Below are 15997 nucleotides of genomic sequence, written 5' to 3'. Positions count from 1 at the left end.
AGAGAATCACAGACCCTGTTACAGACAGTGGGGCTGCCAAGCGCTCTTGTTCTAACTCTTTCTACACTATCCCTTATGTCAGTATAACTTGTCTCTAGGGCAGGGGTGGCCAACCTGAGTCTAAGGAGGAGCCAGAATTTACCACAGTAATATGTCAGCAGCTCCCCCCCCCCCCCGCCCTGCTCCCAGCACCTCCCACCTACTGGCAGCACTGCCAATCAGCACCTCCCCCCTCCCTCTCTGTACCTCCTGATCAGCTGTTTCGTAGCCTGCAGGGGGAAGGGGGTGCGGCGGAGCGAGGGCACAGTAGGCTCAAGGGAGGGGGCGGGAAGGGGTGGAGTGGAGGCAGGGCCTGTGGCAGAGCCAGGGGTTGAGCAGTGAGCACCCCCCGGCACACTGGAAAGTTGGCACCTGTAGCTCCAGCCCCAGAGTCAGTGCCTGTACAAGGACCTGAATATTAACTTCTGAAGAGCCACATGTGGCTCTGGAGCCACAGGTTGGCCACCCCTGCTCTAGGGGTGTTAAAAAGTCAACTGAGCAACATAAGTTACACCAACCTAAGCGCTGATGTGGACAGTGCTATGTTAGTGGGATAGCTTCTGGCCACTGCCACTGTAGAACCAATGTGAATGAAACTGTTTTTAGTTCTTCGCTGTATCATTGTAACTCCTGTTCCTACATTGTAACAATATTGTAATTCAAAACCCATTTTAAAATGCTTACTCCATTTTGTAGAAGGCATGTGCTACAGCCTCCATTTTTGCAAGCCATACTGTAATTTTATTAGTCTAGTTGAGATGTGTGAATGAGGTATATATGAGTGACAGAATCAACCTCCAGGACCAGCCCGTCCTGATGAAATAAAGTTCAAATACCAACTGCTGAAGAACTAGACAACAGCCCTAACTCAAGCAAGAAGCATCCACCCTAAAAAAAGAAACAAACAACAAAAGGAAGATCAAAGCCAGGTCCCAGGCTGGCAGTCACACCTGCAATTGACGGGTGATCAAGCACCAAACCCAGAGGCGGGCGTGACACAGCGAGACCTAGAGACTTTGAATCCAAACTAAAAGCCTATAAAAAGGAAGGGTGAGATGAGAGACTTTGGGTAACGTTCTGCTATCAACATCAAGGAGCATCGGTGCGCGCCCGACAGAGACCCGGCTCCTCCTCGTGCTCAGCTTTCCTGGCCAGTTAGCTGCCACGAGCTACGATCCCAAGCTGCAAACTCAATCAGGACTGGTAACTATCCAGCAGCTGCAGAACATTTTGGTGTGTGTGTGTGTGTGAGTGTATGTGTAGAAGTATTAAGGTATTTGCTAATAGTTAGATCAATAATAAATGTGGCATCTTTGTCTTGACCCCTAAAACGATCCTGTGTGGGTTTGTTTGAACACCACCACTTGCGGGGGCTGGAATAATTAAGTCCATCAGCTTATAGCATCTGCACTAGAAGTCTACAGTGGTGCAGCTGTATCAATAGAGCTGCGCTGCTGTAAGCTCTGTAGTGTGGCCATAGCCTCAGTGGAAGGGGACTTGTATCGTCATTTTGTTTTCCTAGCAGACACATTCTCCTGGCCCCACAAGACCGCACATACCGGTGAACCGCTCAGGTCAAAGGGGGCAACCAATTGTTTTGTTTCTTACCATTCCAGGCTTTCAGTGTAAATAAATAAATGAGATTTATCGTGAACAAAATGGTGCATAAACTGGCTCTGTTCTGCCGGTGGTGTATTAATGTGCATAGACGGGAGGTGCTGTGGGACTAGAACATGGCTTGACGGCATCAAAGTGCAGGAGGAGTTCAAGGAAGTGTTTGTGCAACGAGGTGGATTCCCCTGCCAGTTGTGACAGACCTGCTCTTGGGCTCCTGGCTCCAGGTCAGGTTACTGCTCTGACCACTAGACATGAGAGGCCAAGCCCCAGTCATGACAATAGGTGACCCAGTGGTCAGGGTGTTTTACACATCTTATTCCTAGTGCATCCAGGATGTGAGTTCTCTAGCTCAGTAATTCTCAAGCAGGGGTCCAGGGCCCCCTAGAGGGTCTCAAGCAAGTTTCAGGGGCGCCTCCAAGCAGGGCCAGCATTAGACTCACTGGGGTGCAGGACAGAAGGCCAAGGCACCACCGCATGGGGCTGAAGGTCAGATCCCTGAGCCCAGCCACCTGGAGCTGAAGTTGAAGCCTGAGCAATGTAGCTTTGTAGGGGTACCTATGGCATGGGGGCCCAGGCAGCTGCCCTGCTTGCTACCCCCTAACGCTGGCCCGGGCTTTTAGATGCAGAAAACCAGTTATTGTGGCACAGGTGGGCTGTGTGGAGGTTTTATAGCATGTTGGGGAGGCCTCAGACACAAAAAGGTTGAGAACCTCTGCTCCAGCTGCCAGCTAGGGAACGGGCCCTTTAGCTCAAGATGTAGCAACTCATGGGCTTAGCTCTGAAGGTCCCATGTAGAACTGGCCAGAAGGCAGAATACCTGCCCATGAAACATTTCACCTGTCTCAGGAGAAAAAGTAAAAAATTGGAAGATTTTCACTGAAAGGGTTTCCAGAAAAAATGTACTGTGGGCGAATCACAACAGAATTTTTAGCAGCTGAGCAACAGCGAAGTAGGATGACCAGATAGGAAGTCTGAAAAGTTGTGATGGGCTGGTGTGTGTATGTGTGTAAGTGTAATAGGTGCCTATATAAGAAAAAGTCCCAAGTATCAGGACTGTCGCTGTAAAATCAGAATATCTGGTCACTACGAGGAAGGCAGGGGACCAGAACACAACAGCAACATATCTGGCAGGCTTTTGTCAGTTTCTACCCGCCTGTAGTCAGGGAGCTGTTTGATTTATATGAAAAGGGCATTTTCTGTTGGAAAATCATTCCCAAAAATTCCTGACTAGCTTGAGTCCCAGGTACAACTGTGATGAGAAAGATAACGGTTAGGATCTTTCAGATGAGATCATATCTATCTACCACCACATACCAGCAAAGTACTTGCGCTGAGCCTTTCAACGGAGACTCAAGCTATGTCTACGCTACAGACCTTATAGCGGCACAGCTGTACTGATGCAGCTGTGTCACTATAAAGTCTCCTGTGTAGCCACTTTATGCTAATGGGAGAGAGCTTTGCTGTTGGCATAATTGAATCACCCACAATGAGTGGCAGTAGCTATGTTGGTGGGAGAGCATATCCTGCCAACATAGCTCTGTCCACAATGGTTCTTCTGTCTCTGTAACTTATATGGATCAGGACTCAGAAGGGTGTTTTTTCACACTCCTGAGAGACATAAGTTTTACCAATAAAAGTGCTAGTGTAGACATAGCTTCAGGGAGTTACTTCCATTGCTTTTCACACTCCCTAAGGCTCCTCTGAAAATCCCCACCCTGAGCAGTGACTTCAATGGGATTACTCACATGTGCTTTGCTGGATCGAGCTGTTCCACGCTGGCCTCGCTTTGGAGAAGGCAGAATAGTGGCGGGGAGGTTAAAGGTAGCCCACTCTTCTCCCCTGGAGACTCCATTCTTTGTGCTGCTCTCTAAGAGAACAGGTTTTCTCCCCCATGAGAATATTCTTCTGTAATATCACCCCCACTCAGGGCCGGCTTCAGGTTTTTTGCTAACCGAAGCAAAACAAAAACCGGAGTGCTGCCCCTTGAAAAGTGCCACCCCAAACACATACTTGGAATGCTGGTGACTAGAGCTGGCCCTGCCCCCACGGCTGTTAAGAGCATAAGAAGGCCAGATTGGGTCAGAGCAATGATCCATCTTGCCCAGTATCCTGTCTCTGATTGGCCAATGTCAGGTGCCCCAGAGGGAATGAACAGAACAGGTAATCATCAACTGATCCATCCCCTGTCAGCCACTTCAGCCATTAGAGGTTTAGGGACACCCAGAGCCTTGGGTTACATCCCTGTCCATCCTGGCTAATATCTGTAAGCAGAGTCAGGATGAGCTCTACCCTGACATCTGGTGGTGAATTGTGGTGAGTTGTGGAAAAGAACTTCAAGGGCTGATTTTATTTGCATAGGCACACCCACCCAGCCTAGCATGAACCCACAGCAGCCCAAATGGTCACTTTGGCTGCTGTGGGATCCCCAGTTTCTCTGTTATTGGGGCAGGAAGAATAAAGTGTTGTTACCCTGATTATGTGAATCAAGGACAGTGGAACTGTTTTATGGCAGAGGGACTCGCCATCAACTAAGTAGCACTTGCTAGACAAGGGACATGGGTTCCAAATAGTGGAGGGGGGGAAGGGCTAAACTGGGTTTTTGTGCTTGATGACATGGGTGCTCTTTGAGGGCCTGAAGTACCAATTGTACTTCTTCTTTGTACTGTGGAATATCAGAGCTACTTTTAATTCTATTAGGAGTCTAGTTACAGGCTACTGAGTTGAATTTACTTTGGGTCAGCGGTGCACTAGCACTGAGGCTCCCCTCCTACAAGCTGCTGGGGGGGCCCTGAAGATATGTTGCTGAGTGGTTGGTGGAGCTGAGCAGTTTGTGGGATGGCTGGTGGAGTGGAGCAGCTGGCAGAGCAGTTTGTGGGATGGCTGGAGCGGCTCATGGGACGGCCGGTGGAGTGGCTTGCGGTGAAGGCTGCAGCAGAACCCCCATGAAGAGGTGGGGCAGTTGGCCTCGGACCATGTAAGGTGCCCCTTAACACTGCTGCCCCCCCCCCCCCAGGCTGGGAGGTAAAACTCTGCAGATAAAGTTTTGAACTCGGTGGCTGCACTGACCAGGGACAAAGACTTTTGGGGTGTTGGACTTTTGGGACTTTGGGTGATTTTTTGGGGGGAGGTTGTTGGACTTAAGACCCTGAGGGGAAAAGGGTACTGCCAAACTTACTTGGGGGGTGGGTCTTTTGCTCATGGTTTGTGTTATGAATCCTGTTTGTGGTGTTTCTCCAACATAATGCTGCATTGTTTCCCTCCTTTATTAAAAGGATTTTGCTTCACTCAGACTCTGTGCTTGTGAGAGGGGAAGTATTGACTCTTAGAGGTGCCCAGAGGGGTGGTATGTAATTGTCCCAGGTCACTGGGTGAAGGCTTGAGCCGGTTTTGCATTGTGTTATTGAAACGGACTCCTAGATACTGAACCCGGCCTTTGTTGCTGCCAACTCAGACTGGCAGAAGGGTTACATAGTCATTGCTGGCCATACCCTCCATGAGTTTATTTAGTTCTTTTCTGAACCCAGTTATAGTTTTGGCCTTCACAACATCCTCTGGCAATGAGTTCCAAGGTTGATTGTGCATGTGTGAAGAAATACTGCCTTTATGTTATGTTATTGACTGTTCCACCAAGGACAGTGACTGCCCCTGTAAGATATTTGTCATGTTATGCAGTCTCATTCATAAAGAGGTAGGTGACAGCCCTCTTTGCCTGCCAAGCCACCTCCACTGAGAGATAGGGGTGAGAAATCACCGACAGTTTCCTCCTCCCCCTAACAAAGATGCAGAATGACAGGATTAGCTTCAAGAGAGAAGGCGAGTGAGGCAATATCTTTTATTGGACCAAATTCTATTGGTGAGAGAGCCAAGCTTTTAAGCTTTTCTGCTTTCTTCACCCCTTTATTCCCCAAGGGGATGGCCTTCTACACAAATCCCTAGACCCTCTGCTTGTAATATGTTTACTTGCAGTATATTATTCAGCCACTAGGTGTCACTGTGTGCTCTAACAGTCACAAGCAGAGTGTGGGCCTTGGTGAATATGAGAGAAAAAAGCTTGGACTCATTTTGTGTGGAAACCAGTTTTGGTTTTTTATTCGGTCGGGGTTGACTATAGTGTGTGGTTTTTTGGTAATAATAAACTCCTGTGTACTACAGACTATGGTTCCATATATCATGACATTGCTAACTGGGAAATGAAAATAGAACCTGGCCTGTGAACTGCTCTCATTAGTCCAGAACCTCTGGGAATGAGAGACCAGACATGGAGAAAGAAATCTCCTCTTACATTTTGTGTTTACAAATCATATTGTTCTAGGAAAGAAAAAATATAACAGCACCTTACAGAATTTCCTTTGGGACAGTTTGATACGTTTTCATTGTACAAAGGTAGATCAGTTATGCTGCTGTTTATATCAGAAGAGCTTCCTTCCCACAAATCCATTTGAACCTGGTATTGCAGATATCAGAACGCATCTGATTCTTTTTATCACACTACAGCTGTTGTTCTTGGCAGAACCCGGGAGTCTGGGGAAGGAAGGTAGAATGAACTGTCAGAGGAACGAAGCTTTGTGCCATCTCTTGTTTTCTTTGTTGAGAGTAGCAATTACATAGCTCAGTAAAGGTGGGTGTATACTGGAGTTAAGACATTTATGATAAGATTTATAAATGTTATGTCCAAAAGAGACCATTATGATCATCTAGTCTGGCCTTCTGCAAAGCACAGGCCAGAAAATTTCACCCAGTGATTCCTTTATCCATCCCAATAACTTGTGATTGAACCAGGATGTATTTCTTAAAAGGACATGTGCAATGGCTTTTGTCTCCTTACAGACCAGGAGTACGCTGCAGTCAACTGTTCATAGTTTCAGAATTACAATGCATCTTTTTTACAGACTCTTTAAAACAGCAAAAACAAGGTAACATTCACCGAATTTGATTTAATGGAGATCCGTCCACCCACATCCATTTCCCTTCTGGGAACATGACACTGAGTCCAAGCCAGACAAGGTGTTCACCTTCTGTAATGTTCTGTATGAAAGCCTGTGTAGCAGGGTGGACCCTGCTCCTGCCCTGAGGGGTTTAAAAGCGGCCTGGCAGGGCTTGAGAGCGGTGGCTCTAAAAGCTGGGCTGATTGAAGAAGTGGCTGCAGCTGGGCCACACCCCAATCAGGCCACAGCTGGCCCCTAAAAAAGGCTGGAGGCCAGAAGCCCAGACAGTCTCTCTGCCTTCAGAGAGAGAAGGGCCTGGCTGCAAGGAGCTAAAGACTGGATACCTGAGTGGAGCAGGGCTGGGGAAAGGCTGAGGAGCTGGGGAGCTCTAGCCTAGAAAGCCCCAGGCTGCGGCCTAGCATGGGCCAACGGGTACTGGGGGTTGCAGAGGGCAGCCCAGGGGTAGGTCAAGGCAGCAGGTCCAAACCCCTTTGCCTGTGATGAGTAGGCTGATGCTGCAGTCTGCCCCACAGTGTGGGGCTAGACAATGACTGCCAGTAGCCAATACTGAGGCAAGGTGGGGATAGAGGGTGGGGGTTCCCTGAGAAGGGGAGACCCTAAGAGAAAGGGATTACTGCTAGGGGGCAGCACCCCATGTAAAAGGGCACCGGGTCCAGGGAGGGACACAGGGGCCTGAAGACAGGTGGATCACCAGCCTGCAGAGGGCGCTCCAGCACTGGACAGAGCTAATTCCCGGAGTCACCAGCAGGAGGTGCCGCGGGGGTGAGTCCGACCGTCTACATGATAGAGGCATCTGGATGAATATAACCTGCTATAAATCTCTGGCATCTTTACTCCTTGTCAAGAACCTGACTCACAGATCTCCATGTAGGCATTTGGGTGTAGTTACAGACAGCCAAGCTTGTATTCTCTTTCTGTTCCCCCTTCCCAAATGTTTACCTTGCCACCTCTTACCATAGCTGCCAAGTTGTGCATCTGGCCACATGTGACATTTCTCACAGAGATAACTAATCCACAACTCTCGGTGGGAGGTTGTACGGATTGGGCATGGAGGCACAATCCCTTCCAGAGCACTAGGAGTAAAAGCGAGAGCTGCTAGTTTAGCTGCATAATGCACACTGACCAGATTTTGTAAGTGGGAAGCAGGAGCCTGCCCCCATGCAGTCCTCCAACAGGGCTAGTAGCAGGGGTCTTACACACATCCACGTCCTGGGACTCATTTTTTTACCTTCAAAATTTCAGCCATATTTAGTGTGGCATTTTTTGATTTTGCTGGGGGACTCCTTCGGTGTCTCAGAAATTTATATTGTGGATTCTCAAACTTAATTAAAGGGACAGTGCTCCCGAACCTTAAACAGCAACTTCTCTACCCACAAGAGTTCATTAGGCATTGGTGTTACATATGTTTAACACATACAAATGTTAGGATGTTTTGTAAACAATCTAACTAGAAATCCCTTCCACTCTCAATTGCTCAACTTTCAGTCTCTTGGTTCTTGTGATGTCATCCTTCCATTAGCTGCTAGTCACCATAGAGTCTCCCAGGGCAGATAAACCCTGGATTTCTAATATAAACTACACACAGGGGAAAAAAATGTTTGTTTTGACCAAAAAAAAAACCACCTTTCTGGCTGCTTTTATGTATCATGAAGAAGCAAAACAAGGACATCAGCTGCAATCCCGCCCTACAGATCACCTTTAACCTCAAACACCCATCCACCAGGGATGAAAGTTGAAACCCCTACCTCCCTTCAGGGATACAAGGCTGTTTAAGCACCATACATTTTCTGTTTTACCATTTCGGCATCCTGGTTCTGGATCACTAGGAGTTGAGAGTTCTTCATTTCACAGTCATTACGACTTTCTCTCCAATTTTGGCTGGTTTTGGAAAGCCAGTAGCACTTTCCCCTGTGCAGCAGCCAGTCCATGGGACAGAGTTTGCATCCAGAGCCCTCTGAAGGAAGAGGAATGAAAGACAATGGTCCTATAGAACCTGAACCCTAGTAACCTTTCCTTACGATGATGTGTGGTGGGGTATCGGCAGAACTGTGCGTGTGTGTGGCAAGCCCAGGGCTGGGATAGCTGGGGGGTTGAGGGTTGGGATTGAGGGGCAGGGCCGCCCAGAGGATTCCGGGGGCCCGGGGTCTTCGGCGGCGGGGGGCCCTTCCGTTCCGGGACCCGCTGCCGAAGTGCCCCGAAGACCCGCGGCGGGGGCCCCCCGCCGCCGAATTACCGCCGAAGCGGGACCCGCCGCGCGGCGGGGGTCCGCCGCGGGTCTTCGGGCACTTCGGCGGCGGGTCCCGGAACGGAAGGGCCCCCCCGCCGAAGACCAGGCTGCGCTTCGGCGGCGGGTCCCGCTTCCCCCCGCCCCAGCCTCTTACCCCCGGCTCCCTCCTTGCCCGGAGTCTCAGCGCCTCGCCGGAACAGCTGCAGCGTGTGGACGGCGGGGCCTGAGCTCCGTCCCGCTCAGAGCCGCGTGGTGAGGGGCGGGGCTGGGAGCTCCACGCCGAGCAGAGGGAGCTCAGCTGAGCCCGGAGCTCCCAGCCCCGCCCCCTCACCACGCGGCTCTGAGCAGGGCGGGGCTCAGGGGCTCCGCCGGAGACATCAAGCGCTGAGGCTCCAGGAGAGGGGCGGAGGCAGGAGCCTCCGCTGTTCTCTTGGGGGCCCCTGCGGAGCCCGGGGCAAATTGCCCCCTTTGCCCCCACCTCTGGGTGGCCCTGATTGAGGGGCACTGACAGCTGTAGGGGTTAGGGTGGGAAATAGGGCTAGAATAGGAGTGGGGCTCCAGCTCAGGATTGAGGGACATCAGTGAAGAGGTGAAGGGAGATCTCATGACTGGAAAAACAGGGTGGCTGCAATAGAGTTCTTCCGTTTTTTGTCAGTTATATCCACAGTAATTAGTACCTTAAGTGTGTCTCATAGTTAAGGTTCAATGGAAACTGATGAACATTTTCAGGGAGGGGGGGAAATCAAACCAAACTTTGTTACTCTGGGGTTCTTTTTTGATGGAAGTTTTGTAGTTTTTTCAATGAAAAAATGAAGCCCAAAATTTGTGGGGGTGTTTTACATTTATTGGTTTTCAGGGTTTTGTGTTTTTGTTTTTTAAAGAAAACAATGAAAAACTTTGAATGAAATGTAAATGGAATGAACAAAATGAACGCTTTCTTACACCTTCCTTTGAAGCATATGGAGTAGATGGGCCTTGGGTCTGGATCCCATGTTTCTATCTATTATTATTCTTTTGTTGGATAATCTACACACTGGATATTACCCAGACTCTCAATATGCATAACTATCACCTTCTCAGAGCAGACACAATATGAATGCATTTATCAAGCAGTGATAAAGCAGAAAGATTTACTATAAAGGGGTTAGTCATAACTCCATAGTTAAAGGTCAGCTACAAAAAGTAGGTGTGTGCTGTTTTTCCTCTACTTCACGATAGGTAAGAAAGGTCTGAAAAGGGGGAGAATTTTTCATTGTTTGTTTGTTTTTCACATAAATTCGGCCTGATTTAGGGATTTTTATTTAATCTGTTTAGAACACTTTGGGCCAGATCTCCAACTGGTGTAAATTGGCATCGCTCCATTGCAGTCAGGGGGCCAGAAGCCCAGCTGGTGTAAGTCAGCATAGTGCCAATTGGAGTCAAGTGCTGCTTTAATGGGACCTATGCCAATTTATACCAGCTGAAGATATGGTACTTTGTGGTGGAGGTGATGGTATGTTCTATTTAACTCACACATCTGAGAAACATGCGGAAGAAATGCTCTCTGTGTTAAAGATTCAGCAATCCCGGTCTTTCAGTTAAGAGCAGAAGTAGTTGCCAGCACACATCTCCGAGAAACTCCAATATGGCAAAATCTGGTAAAATCAGAGTTTACGTTCATCATAATTCCAGTGTAATCTAGAAGAAGGGGGGGGGGAACTCCTTTATTTAAAAAAAAAATCTGACTACCTTTATACACCATAAAAAGACAGAAAAGTGTCAAAACCCTTCCTCCACCTCTCAGAACACCTTTATGTTATCACAGTTTCTTATCCCGGAATATAAATATATAACGTATTAAAAGTAACTAGGTTTGCAGTTACAGCAGGCCTAAATGTGAAAAGTGGCTAAGTCAGAATGAGCTGATTTTACCTGCCAGTCTGGCGTGTGGTGCCTCACATAGACTTCGTTTCAGGTAAGCCCAGAAACCTTCCAGACTAGCATTGCATCTAGCTCCATATGAGCTTCTTTGTCTGGCACCTTCACTTCCCAGGGCAAGGATTACTGTGGGTCAACCCATCCGGGTTGCTATAACATTTTATTCTTTGGTCTCTTTTTACCCACCAAACCTGTCCAAAGGAAAGTTTATGGCATAACATTTTTTTCTTTCCGTTTAACCTAGACATTTGCAAAAAAAAATTTAATACAGCATAGCTTCACCAGCCCATACTACCCACAAACCAACAGATTGGCTGAAAACACACAAATCCATTAAAAGGTAACTTTACGGCTGGGAAAATTACAGTAATAACAGTAAGGAGAATGCACTATGACAGAAGCTACAAACTGCTTCAAAATTTTAGTATATTAAAAGTCCACTTGTTTTTTATTTCAAGAAAAAGTAATTGTACCAATAAACTAGGATGGCCCCTTTATGCCTTTTGGTTTGCATACAATTTTTCTCAGTAAAGGCAGTTCTTTCCCCTCCCACCACAAATAATTCATCACCATTTGTTACAGAGCATGGCAGAAGTTGGCTGATTACACTGGGAGTAATTGGGACAAATTTCTTGGTGATATTTTATTTTCTTTGTGATCAAAACCAAATACAACAACCAAATTACCCTTTTGACTATTGTATGGCTTTGAAGCAACATTCCTAGACCAAGTCTCAGAAAACTACACAGTAGATGTCTTTAAGAGCCATCAGCTTTCAGGTGCATACATTAGTCTGTGATTGTTCATTTTACACATGCAACTCCTCCATTTGTTTACAGATTTTGAGGAACTCAAACAATTCTAAAAAGAGTACATCATAAATATAAAATCTGGACATGCTGCTGACATTGAACTGGCTCTTAGGAATATTTCTGAAGCATGAGAAAAGCAATAGATACAGTATGCCAAAACTAAGACTCGTAAACATGGGAAAATAACATTAGAGGTTGGGAACAGTGTCATGTTCTTGAATGCGAGAAGGAAAACAAGAACAGGAGGGCCACTGCAACCTACCTACCGTGGACCACACAAAGTCACCACTGTAAACAGTTAAGTTCAAAACCATCTCAGGGAAACTTTTAAGATCTATGTACAGTATCTCCCACTTAAAACTATTTAAAGAGCCTTCAACATTAGCTGCTGAAAACAGATTACAGGAAAACATGAAAATGGAAACTGCTGTGGATAACATTATGAAAACAGTCGCCTCAGAAGAGGTAGGAGAAATGGGAGGCAATGCACATCACAAGCCTCACGACAGCACATGATAAAGGTGAGGTCACAGACACGGAAGAAGAGGAGTGTGTAGTGGCAAAAGTTGCAAGCAGTGATTCAATCCAAACTATAATCCCCCCCAAAAAGAAAAGTATTTGTATACAAGTTAATATTTGGAGTAATTGACAGTAATGAATAAATGAAGATTTCTATTTATAGTTTTGGTCACAATGTACCATAATTTGACTACATTTTATTGATTTTTTTTTTCAGAGAGCATGCAGGACTTTTTGACTTGCAAAAAAAAAAAAGATGGCATGATGGTAAAAAACACAAAATGGGGTATGAGAAACACACACTGTATCTCCAATGAGATATTACCCCAGGAGCTTGCTGGAATCTACCCTCCCTTTAATCAGAAACCTTTCTCAGTCAAGGCAACAGGGCAGGTGCATTGCTGCCTGTGTCTACCTGCTGAGCTGATGAACTGTAATGGTCAGAGATCGCACCAGCATAGAATTCTATTGAAGGCGAACCCTAATGAAATTAAGATTTTAAATTATCCTCCACATGTCCCACGACAATGAATCCAGGCAGAGTCGTTTGGAAGCTGGACACTTTATGCTTCCATCCCACACCACTGTCAAGTTTTAGCAAATTAGGACAAGTCAGCACATAAGAACAACCCCGATGTATCAGTAACTGCTAATGGTAACAATTCACTACCTCTTCCTGCTGTAGCTAGCACATTCCTACAGTTAGCAGTTTCACACAGCTTATGGTGTAAGAAACTATCTGTAGGAATTAGCTACATCAGATATCAGTTTTTAAGCAAAGTAGGACCTGTCCCCACTACAGGTAGCAAATTCCTAAAGATAGTGTAAGAAACAGCTATAGGATGTGTAAAACTGCTCTCTGTAGGAATTAGCTACATCAGATAGCAGTTTTTAGCAAATTAGGACAACTCAGCAAATAAGAACAACCTTATGTTCTTGGAGAGGGGACTTCAACTACCCAGACATCTGTTGGGAAAATAACAGAGCAGGGCACAGATTATCCAACAAGTTTTTGGAATGTATTGGAGAATTTTTTTTATTTCAGAAGGTGGAGAAAGCTACTAGGGGAAAGGCTGTTCTAGATTTGATTTTGACATATAGGGAAGAATCAACTGAGAATTTGGAAGGTAGCTTGGGTGAAAGTGATCATGAAATGATGAGTTCATGATTCTAAGGAATGGTAGAAGGGAGAACAGCAAAATAAAGACAATGGATTTCAAGAAGGCAGACTTTAGTGAACTCAGGGAGTTGGAAGGTAAGATCCCAGGGGAAGCGAGTCTATGGGGAAAAGCAATTGAAGACCATTGGCAGTTTTTCAAAGAGACGTTATTAAGGGCACAAAAGCAAACTATCCTACTATCCCACTGTATGTGTAGGAAAGATGGGAAGTCTGGCAAGAGACCCCCCTGGCTTAACCAGGAAATCTTCAATGATCTAAAACTCAAAAGAGTTCTACAAAAAGTGGAAATTAAGTCAAATTACAAAGGATGAATCTGAACAAATATCACAAGTCTGTAGGGACAAAATTAGAAAGGCCAAGGCACAAAATGAGATCAAACTAGCTAGAGACATAAAGGGTAACAAGAAAACATTCTGCAAATATATTAGAAGCAAGAGGAAGACCAAGGACAGGGTGGCCCGTTATTTAACAAGGGGAGGGGGGAACAATAACAGAAAATGTGGAAATGGAAGAAGTGCTTAATGACGTCTTTGTTTCGGTTTTCTCCAAGAAGGTTGGTGGTGATTGGACGTCTAACATAGTGAATACCAGTGAAAATGAAGTAGGACTAAAGGCAAAAATAGGAAAAGAACAAGTTAAAAATTACTTAGACAAATTAGATGTCTTTAAGTCACCAGGGCCTGATGAAATGCATCCTAGAATACTCAAGGAGCTGACTGATCAATTAATGACGAATACATGTTTTTTAAACAATAGTGACTTTATTTCCCTTGCAAACAAGCTGTGATTGAAGCGGGGAGGTCGGTTGGCTTACAGGGAATTAGAGTCAACCAAGGGGGCGAGTTTTCATCAAGGAGAAACAAACAGAACTGTCACATGGTAACCTGGCCAGTCATGAAAGTTGTTTTCAAAGCTTCTCTGATGTGCACCATTTCCTGCTGTGCTGTTCTAATTGCCCTTTTGTCTGGCTGCACGTAATCAGCGGCCAGGCAGTTTGCCTCTGTCTTCCGCCCCGCCATAAACATCTCCCCCTTACTCTCACAGAGATTGTGGAGCACACAGCAAGCAGCAATAACAATGGGGATATTGGTTTGGCTGAGGTCTGAGCGAGTCAGTAATGTGCGCCAGCGACCCTTTAAACGTCTAAATGCACATTCCACCACCGTTCTGCACTTGCCCGGCCTGTAGTTGAACAGCTCCTTATTGCTGTCCAGGGTCCCTGTGTATGGCTTCATGAGCCAGGGCATTAAGGGGTAGGCTGAGTCTCCCAGGATAACGACAGGCATTTCAACATCCCCAACTGTTATTTTCTGGTCTGGGAAGTAAATCCCTTCCTGCAGCCGTTTAAACAGAGTATCAGAGGGGTAGCTGTGTTAGTGGGTATTCACCCATGAAAGCTCATGCTCCAAAACGTCTGTTAGTCTATAAAGCACCACAGCACTCTTTGCTGTTTAAACAGAGTAGTGTTCCTGAAGATGCAAGTGTCATGAAACTTTCCCGGCCATCCCACGTTGATGTTGGTGAAACATCCCTTATGATGCACCAGTGCTTACAGCACCATTGAAAAGTACCCCTTGCGGTTTATGTACTGGCTGCCCTGGTGGTCTGGTCCCAAGATAGGGATATGGGTTCCATCTATTGCCCCACAACAGTTAGGGAATCACATTGCAGCAAAGCCATCCACTATGACCTGCACATTTCCCAGAGTCACTACCCTTGGTAGCAGCAGCTCAATGATTGCGTTGGCTACTTGCATCACAGCAAGTGATTTGCCCACTCCAAATTGATTCCCAACTGACTGGTAGCTGTCTGGCATTGCAACCTTCCAGAGGGCTATCGCCAATCATAGAATCATAGACTATCAGGGTTGGAAGGGACCTCAGGAGGTATCTAGTCCAACCCCCTGCTCAAAGCAAGACCAATCCCCAGTTAAATCATCCAAGCCAGGGATCTGTCAAACTGGGCCTTAAAAACCTCTAAGGAAGGAGATTCTACCACCTCCCTAGGTAACCCATTCCAGTGCTTCACCACCCTCCTAGTGAAAAAGTTTTTCCTAATATCGAACCTAAACCTCCCCCACTGCAACTTGAGACCATTGCTCCTTGTTCTCATAGTATTCTTGTGGTTCAGGGCAGGGGAAAGCAAGTCACAAAGTTCCATAAAAGTGCCCTTACGCGTGTGAAAGTTTTTGAGCCACTGGGAATCATCCAAAACATGCAACACTATGTGGTCCACCAGTTCTGTGCTTGTTTCCCGGACCCAGAATCAGCGTTCCACAGCATGAACCGGCCCCATTAACACCATGATGTCCACATTGCTGGGGCCCACGCTTTGAGAGAAGTCTGTGTCCATCTCCTCATCACTCTTGTCACCGCGCTGCTGTCACCTACTTGCCTGGTTTTTCAAGTTCTGGTTCTGCATAAACTGCACAATACTGCGCGAGGTATTTACAATGCTCATAACCGCTACGGTGAGCTGAATGGGCTCCATGCTTGCCATGCTATGGCGTCTGCTCGGGCAATCAAGGACTGCAGGAACTGTGGGATAGCTACCCACAGTGCACCGCTCAGAATGTCAATGCTAGCCACGGTACTATGGACACACACCGCCGAATTAATGTGCTTAATGTGGATGCATGCCCTCAACTTTATACCATCTGTTCCCAAAAATCAACTTCTGTAAAATCAGAGTAATTTCGTAGTGTAGACATACCCTGAGTGAACAGTGTAACACTGCTTCA

This window comes from Mauremys reevesii, unplaced genomic scaffold, assembly GCF_016161935.1.
Source record: "Mauremys reevesii isolate NIE-2019 unplaced genomic scaffold, ASM1616193v1 Contig1, whole genome shotgun sequence".
Classification (NCBI taxonomy): Eukaryota; Metazoa; Chordata; order Testudines; family Geoemydidae; genus Mauremys; species Mauremys reevesii.
Note: the sequence above shows the minus strand (reverse complement) of the source record.